The following is an 8,230-nucleotide window of genomic DNA, read 5'->3' on the forward strand; positions in this document are numbered from 1 at the left end:
TGATTTTGAAGTCACACATCCCCTCTGGCTGGCTGGAGGCAGGGCACTGGAATAGTTTTTATTGGGGAGGCTGCTGAAAGCCATTGAACAAAACTGTGAACAGTATATATTATGGAAGCCATTCGTTCGGTTGCTATTATTATTTCAAGTGAGAGGGAGCTGCTGCACCTCCAGCACCCATAGTTGCAGCATGCAAGGAGCTGGAGGAACAGAGGGTGACATTTGTTTGGAAGAACTAACACAAACTTACTAAGGAATCTTGAATGAAGATTAGCAAAACAGCTGTTTTGCTAGAGATAGGAAAATGAAGCTACATCTGAGAGTCATAAGCAGCAATTTGTTTTTGTCATTACTATGCTTAGGAGCTTAAATATAGTATCTTGTTTCTTTTTTTCCCCAACAAGGAAATAACCTACTCCTCAATAGAGCTGGTTGGAAATACTGGTACATTGACCCCGAAATTTTATGGAAAATATTTCTCAGATCCAGGATGGAATTGCTGGTGAAATGAATTGAGCCCCCAGAATAGCCAGTAACCCAGTGGTTAGGACAATCTGTGCTCTGAGTCAGGCAGGATAGGAACTTGAACTAGGGCCTCCTACCAGGGGCACCAGAACAGGGTGGGTCAGGGGACCATTGCCCCATCACTTTTAAAAGTGGGAAGGCTTTGCTCTTCCAGTTTTTACTGTCCATAAGGGCGATGGCCTGGGGAAGGAGGTAGAGAGGACCGAGCGGGGTATTGGGGGGGAAAGAGGTGGCGCGGGGGCAGGGCCTCAGTGAAAGGAGTGGTCCGAGGGCAAGGCCTCGGGGGGAAGGAGTGGCATGAGGGTGGGGGTCGGGGAGAAGAAGCGGTGCGAGGGAGGGGCCTCGGGGAAGGGGCAGCACGGGAGTCAGGGGCCCATGGGGAAGGGGCAGCACTGGGGGGCAGGGACACAGTTCAGGCACATGTGGCCCTACACTTTTAGGGGGTTTCTGCTGCTCCTGGTCCTGGCCCCGCTCCCCAGACTAGTGTGGGGTGCCTCTCTCTCTCTCTCTCGCTCTCTGGAACATTTTTGAACCTCAATGCACAACTAGAATTTTTGTTAACGTCTAAAATTTTCACAGGATGGAGAAAACATTTCACACCCCAGCTCTGCTCCACGAGTCCAAATCATATCTGCTTGCTTGAAATTCAGCAGAACTCTCAGCTGCTGAGAGGGCTCAGTGTAATTTGGCTCACACGATGCTTGCATGCAGATTTGAAGTGCAGAGTCAGCTCAGGGTCAGTTTTACACTATATGAAAGGAGCTGCACATCACGCCTTTGCAATATACCAGGATATTATTACGATATTCAAGAAGCAAAGAAGCCTTCATCAACACCTGGATCACCCACATTATTTGGCATCCTAATGTAGATAGCAAATTGACCTCAATGAAGTCTGCTCATGCCAGTGATCTTTCTCATCTGCTTTCCTTTATATCCTCTGCTGCTGTATTTACATCTTCTATTGCTTATGCCATGAATAAGGCCATGTCTAACACTACCATGGTAAGTTGACCTATGCTATGTTATTCACCTAGCTGGAGTTGACATACCTTAGGTCAAGTTATCGCAATGTCGACACCATGGAGGGTCTTTACTAGACCCACTAAATCAACCGCCGGTGGATCGATCTCAGAGGGTCGATCCTGGCTGTAGTGTAGACCTACCCTGAGATTTGGCAGACACAGTAATGGAATGGCTTTAGATCGTCATGCAGAAGGGTAAGTAATATTAGGGCCAGAGCCCTAGTTTGTGTAAATCAACATAATTCTGTTGAAATCAATGGAGTTATATTGATTTACACTAGCTGAATATCTGGTCCATTAACTTCAGTTTTAAAACTATTGATAGGCTGGAAGGTGTTAATGGCTGTCATCAGCCACAGACCCAGGTAAAGCTGATGGGTGTACTAAGCCCCCTTCTTTCAACTAAATGGAAGCTGCAATTAAATGTCTCTGTGTAGTTGTAGCTACAGCAATAGGAAGCCACCACATGGAATAGCCTGAGCAGAGTCTGTTAAACAGTGTGGTCTGAGGGGCTTCCGTGGGACTGCTGCAAATACAGGGGCTAGAGGATTACTTGCTTTCGGATGTGTGTGCCTGTGTGTCAGAGGCAGAAAGCCAGCAGACATCAAGAGCAGTCATGAACATGGCTTGGAGATGGAGCAAAGAGAAAGCTCCTTGGGGCACTAAAGGCAGGCTTGGAAATTGTGAACAAAGGAACTGCCTACTGCAGTTTGTTTATACTGATTTCAGGAAATATATTCTTGGTAAATAAATAGGATTACACCAAAGAAATACCTGGCTTATATCAATTTATTTTTGCAACAGGAACAACCCAGCAAGGCCTCAAATATTGGTTAACTGCTCAGGCCAAAAAGGAACTACAGTATATAATAGTACTGCTGATACAGAAGGCTGCCATACACTAACTTTTTCTCTATTGCTGTAAAGTCGCAAGAACTGTTTTGGGAAAAAAACCTAATATGATTCAGAATAAAATTCTTCATTCCATCTTTCATTCAGTCTATATGCTAGCGTTAGAGACTAAAACATTACTGAACAATGTCATTGTCTCTTCATTGACCATACTAAATGATTATTCTCAAGGAAGACAAATCCATTAGGAAGGAAGACTCAAAATATATAAGTTTACAGGAAAAATTCAAGGAGTTTGTAGTGGAGTGTGGCCATCCCTCCTTGTCAATCTCAGAGGGAGGCCAGGCCTTCTCACCAGCACGCACCAGTGAGAGTGATCTCCAAAAGGGAATTAGCTGCTCCTAGTGTTCAGGTCCTCAGGCCAGGCAGAGCAGTTTTTACAGGTATGTTAGCAACAAGAAGGTGGTCAGGGAAAGTGTGGGACCTTTACTGAATGGGGGAGGGAACTTAGTGACAGATGAAGTGGAAAAAGCTGAAATACTCAATGCTTTTTTTGGCTCGATTTTTACAGACAAGGTCAGCTCCCAGACTGCTGCACTGGGCAGCACAGTATGGGGAGGAGGTGAGCAGCCCTAAATGGTGAAGGAACTATTTAGAAAAGCTGGACACGCAGTCCATAGAGAGTTGGCTGCGATTGCAGAGCCATTGGCCATTACCTTTGAAAACTTGTGGTGATTGAGGAAGGTCCCAGATGACTGGAAAAAGGCAAATTTAGTGCCCATCTTTAAAAAAGGGAAGAAGGAGAATTCAGGGAACTACAGACCAGTCAGCCTCACCTCAGTCCCTGGAAAAATCATGGAGCAGGTCCTAAAGGAATCCATTTTGAAGCACTTGGAGGAGAGGAAGGTGATCAGGAACAGTCAACATGGATTCACCAAGGGCAAGTCATGCCTGACCAACCTGATTGCCTTCTATGATGAGACCTGGCTCTGTGGATATGGGGAAAGCGGTGGATGTGATACACCTTGACTTTAGGAAAACTTTTGATATGGTCTCCCACAGTATTCTTTCCAGCAAGTTAAAAAAGTATGGATTAGATGAATGAACTATAAGGTGGATAGAAAGCTGGCTAGATTGTCAGGCTCAATGGGTAGTGATCAATGGCTCCATGTCAAGTTGGCAGCTGGTATCAAGTGGAGTGCCCCAGAGGGCTGTCATGGGGCCGGTTTTGTTCAACATCTTCATTAATGATCTGGATGATGGGATGGATTGCACCCTCAGCAAGTTCATAGATGACACTTATTTGGGAGGAGAGTTAGATACACTGGAGGGTAGGGATAGGGTCCAGAGTGAAATACAGTGGAAATACAATGGAAAAAATACAGTGGAAAATATAGTGGAAAAATATCAACCTTATGAGTGTGTTTTAGTCTCATTGCAAAAGAAACAGCTTCTCTTTCCTACACTAGCACATGACAATGGTTCACAGTCAAGCTGGAAGGACATATCACGTGAGACCAATTCCGCAGGGACCAATTCTGGGTCCAGTTCTGTTCAATATCTTCATCAATGATTTAGATAATGGCATAGAGAGTACACTTATAAAGTCTGTGGATGATACCAAGATGGGGTTGCAAGTGCTTTGGAGGATAAGATTAAAATTCAAAATGATCTGGACAAATTGGAGAAATGGTCTGAAGTAAATAGGATGAAATTCAATAAGGAAAATGCAAAGTACTCCACTGGGAAGGAACAGTCAGTTGCACACATAAAATGGGAAATGACTAGCTAGGAAGGAGTACTGTGGAAAGGGATCTGGGGGGGTCATAGTGGATCACAAGCTGAATATGAGTGAACAGTATAACATTGTTGCGAAAAAGTGAACATAATTCTGGGATGTATTAGCAAGAGTGCTGTAAGTAAGACACAAGAAGTGATTCTTCCACTTTACTCAGTGTTGATTAGAAAGAAAGATGTGGACAAATTGAAGAAAATCCAGAGAAGAGCAACAAAAATGATTAAAGGGCTAGAAAACATGACCTGTGAGGGAAGTTTGAAAAAACTGGGTTTGTTTAGTCTGGAGAAGAAAAAAATGAAGGGGGGGGGGGGAGACATGATAACAGTTTTCAAGTACATAAACGATTGTTATAATTAGGAAAGTGGTTGTCTTTAACCTCTGAGGATAGGACACAAAGCAGTAGGCTTAAATTGCAGCCAGGGAAGTTTAGGTTGGACATTAGGAAAAATTTCCTGTCAGGGTGGTTAAACACTGGAATAAATTGCCCAGGGAGGCTGTGGAATCTCCATCATTGGAGATATTTAAGAGCAGGTTAGACAAACATCTGTCAGGGATGGTCCAATATTTACTCCTGATGTTAGTACAGCAGGCTGGACTAGATAACCTCTTGAGGTTCCTTCCAGACCTATGATTCTCTGAAACTGGTCTATTGAATAAGGAGCTGTCTGCTTTCTCACCTTGTCTTAAGGATACAATTTAAGGAAGAGAAAAGCAAAATAAAAGTAAGGGAGTAAAAATACAATGCTAATAATATAGAGGATGGATCAGATCATCCTGAATGGTAACACGTATTTGAGAAATATATTGAAACATTCATTTTTATAAAATAAAATCTGGAATGAAGCCCCAATGAGGTAAGGAAATATTATCCTTATTTCAGACTTTCTAACTTTCCAGGTCAAAGGAACATTCCGGCAGACCAGACAAATGCCCTAAAGGACCAGCAAGTAAATTTTCTTATAACTCCTTCTGGATTAATGACAAGAAAGAAAAAAATGTTGAACCCCAAGTCCATGTTTGGAGAGAAGCTTGCTTTACCTTACATGCTTTTGCTAGCCATTACTCCTGAAAAACACTCCACCTTTCTTCACTACTGAATAATACCTTGGTTTTGCACACTGTGCTTGATTTACTTACACTGGTTTTACACCAGTGTAATTCCATTGACTTCAACAGATTTACTCCTAAAGCTAACAGGAACCAAAGAAAGGCATTCTTCTTCAATGTGAAGATTCATATGGATTCTCACCCCAGTGAAGAGTTGGCCCCAGCAGTGTCTTGGCTGTGACATCAATGACTAGTTTCTGTGTTTGGTGTCTCTAGTGCCTAGGGAAAAGGCACAATGCAGAGGTGACCTATATACCTTGCCTTCTCCAGTTAGCCTGCAAGAACTGGGAAGCTGCCTCAAATTCCTATTCATGGAGGAGGCTCTTAAGGTCCAATCAACTGAGTCTAGAACAGAACATTCAGTATGTTTGGGGTAAAAGTCCATCTCCATTGCTACGATCTCTCTCTAAAAGCAGCTTCTTCAGACCTGGCAATTGGCCGTGTTGATGTGTGTTACCTTGCCCAAATGAAAGAGGCTCAAGACAGTCAGTGCCAGAAGCATCTCAGCATCAAGCACTTCTAAGTGGACTCAGCAAGCTGACTTGGCATTGTCTCATTGTCTCCTGGCTTAGAACGACAGGTCTACCACTCCCATCCTATGTCTGTTTAGGAAGCAAGACATGGGGCTGAGACCCAATCTTCCTCCTGCAATATCTTGTTCCAGAGGGAGGTCAGCACAGGTGAGTCTGTGACATCGTCTCCCTCACAGATGGTTTCCGTGGTACTGAAGAATATGGATGCTTTTCTTGTTTGTTTGTTGTTGTATCTCAGCATCCAGATACTATTGGTCATTTTCTGTTGACATTATGGTAGCACTTAGAGGACCCTGAAGTTAAAAGCCTCATTGTGCTAGGCACTGCACACATATGTAAGAGAAAGTCCTTGCCCTGAAGAGCTTCCAATCAGAACTGAATAGACAACACAGACAAGGGGAGTGGAAATAAGAGGCACAAAGAGGTGAAGTGACTTATCCAAGGCTACCCAATAGGTCAATGGCAAAGCATGGAATTAAACTCCAGTTTTCCGACATCCAGTGTGGTGCCCTAGCCACTAGGCTGCACTGTCTCCACTGATTGGTGTTTTACACCTCCCTCCTACAGACAAACGAGGTCAAAGTGCCATTCATATTTAAATAGTTCAAAAATTGGGCTACACTAGGGATAAACTTGACTGCTTTTATCTAAACTACCAGATCGCTTTTCACACAAAGCCAAAAATACCGGATATGTTTAATAGCAAAGGACACACTGTCAGAAAAATTAGATGCTGTGTTAAGAGCAAAAAAGAGCTCCTCTGTTGTACCAGCCAGACCTATGAACTGACATGCAGCTATTCTGCAAGATGAGCACAGTCAAATTATTATGGTACTTGCAATTTCAAAGGAAGCTTCAAAACAATTTTTTCCTTTAGCTTTTTCATAGGTCTGAGAAATGCTTGAAGTACTTAGTCAAAAGCGTCCTATGTAATTTGTGAGGCATTCTGCCGAACAGAAAGAGAAAACACGTCAATATTGTCTATTCATTGGTAACTTAACCCTTGTTTTATTTCATGAATATTTAAAACGTGGCTGATATGTATATAAATGTGTGTATGTATGTGTATATATCTCTATCTATCGATATATATATCTCCAGGACAAGATCATGCCTGTTTGGGAGAAAACACTTGGAAAGGCCAGCAGACTTCATGAGTTTCAAATGTAGAGTTAATTTGGAATCATCCCATCAAAAAAGTTTCAAACTTGTCCCCTTTGCAGTGTGCAATGGGCCCATGGAAATCTGTGGGGGAAATTCCAGAAGTCTCGAGGCATTCATTGAGGGCAGACACATGTCTCTGGAGTACTCCCACACCAAAATGAAGTCACATGTGGAACTAACCCCTGGAAGCAGGCCATGGAAACAGCCAAGGTTTACATGTTTAATAAGGTCAACATTAGTTTCCAGTGGTAGTTCCTCTTAGGTGTGAAGAAATATGACTGCACAGAGCACCCATCCAGATTAGCCCTTCCCCACTTCTAGCCACTTCTCTTTCTTTTCTCCCATTCCTCGCACCCAGAGGCCCAAATACACAGAGACCACAAGCAGAAGTTTCCACAGAATCAGAAGGAAGGGGATGATGCCACTTAACCTCTTTCTGATACAAATCCAGGCTATTTCTATAGGTTTTCATCCTTTTCCTATGGTAACAGAGGAAGGGGATTGTCTGCTCCCAATAGTTTTCCAATTAGGCTCCATCAGGACTTAATTTTGTTTGACATCAAGTTAATTCCCTTTTCAGTTTCTCTCAGTGCATCTAGTCTTCTCTGTGTCACATCTCTTGCACTGCAAGCTGTTGACTGCAGATCTCATATTCATTTAGGCTGAAATCTTGATGTAGACAGCAAACTCACCCCTACGGCACCTCCTGCTGGTGACTTCCGGGAAGTAGCTCGTTCCAGCTCCAGAGCGCCCTCTGCAGGCCAGTGATCCACCTGTTGTCTGGCCCCCGTGTCCCTCCCTGGACCCCGGTGCCCCTTTAACTGGGGTGTTGCCCCCTGGCAGTACCCCACCAATCTGGGTCTCCTTTCCCTGGGGAACACCCAACCCGCTATCCTCACTTTGCCTCAGTTTTGACTACTGCCCAGTCTCCATCTATCCCCCGTCCACTGGGGCAGACTGCAGTATCAGCCACTCATCATAGGCAAAGGGGTCTGGACTGGCTGCCTTTGCCCACCCTCAGGCTGCCCCTCTGCAAGCCCAATACCTAGGTGGGCCTAGAACTAGGCCCTACAGCCTGGGGAGTTGCTGGCCTAGGGCTTCCCAGCTCCTAAGGCCTTTCCCCCAGCCCTGTCTCACTCTAAGTCCCCTGGGTGAGTTCTCCAGCAGCCTGCCTGCCTGCCTGCCTGTCTCCCTCTCCAGTCAGAGAGAGACTGCTGCTTCTGGCT

Source organism: Mauremys reevesii, linkage group 1 (genome assembly GCF_016161935.1).
Source record: "Mauremys reevesii isolate NIE-2019 linkage group 1, ASM1616193v1, whole genome shotgun sequence".
Taxonomy (NCBI): domain Eukaryota; kingdom Metazoa; phylum Chordata; order Testudines; family Geoemydidae; genus Mauremys; species Mauremys reevesii.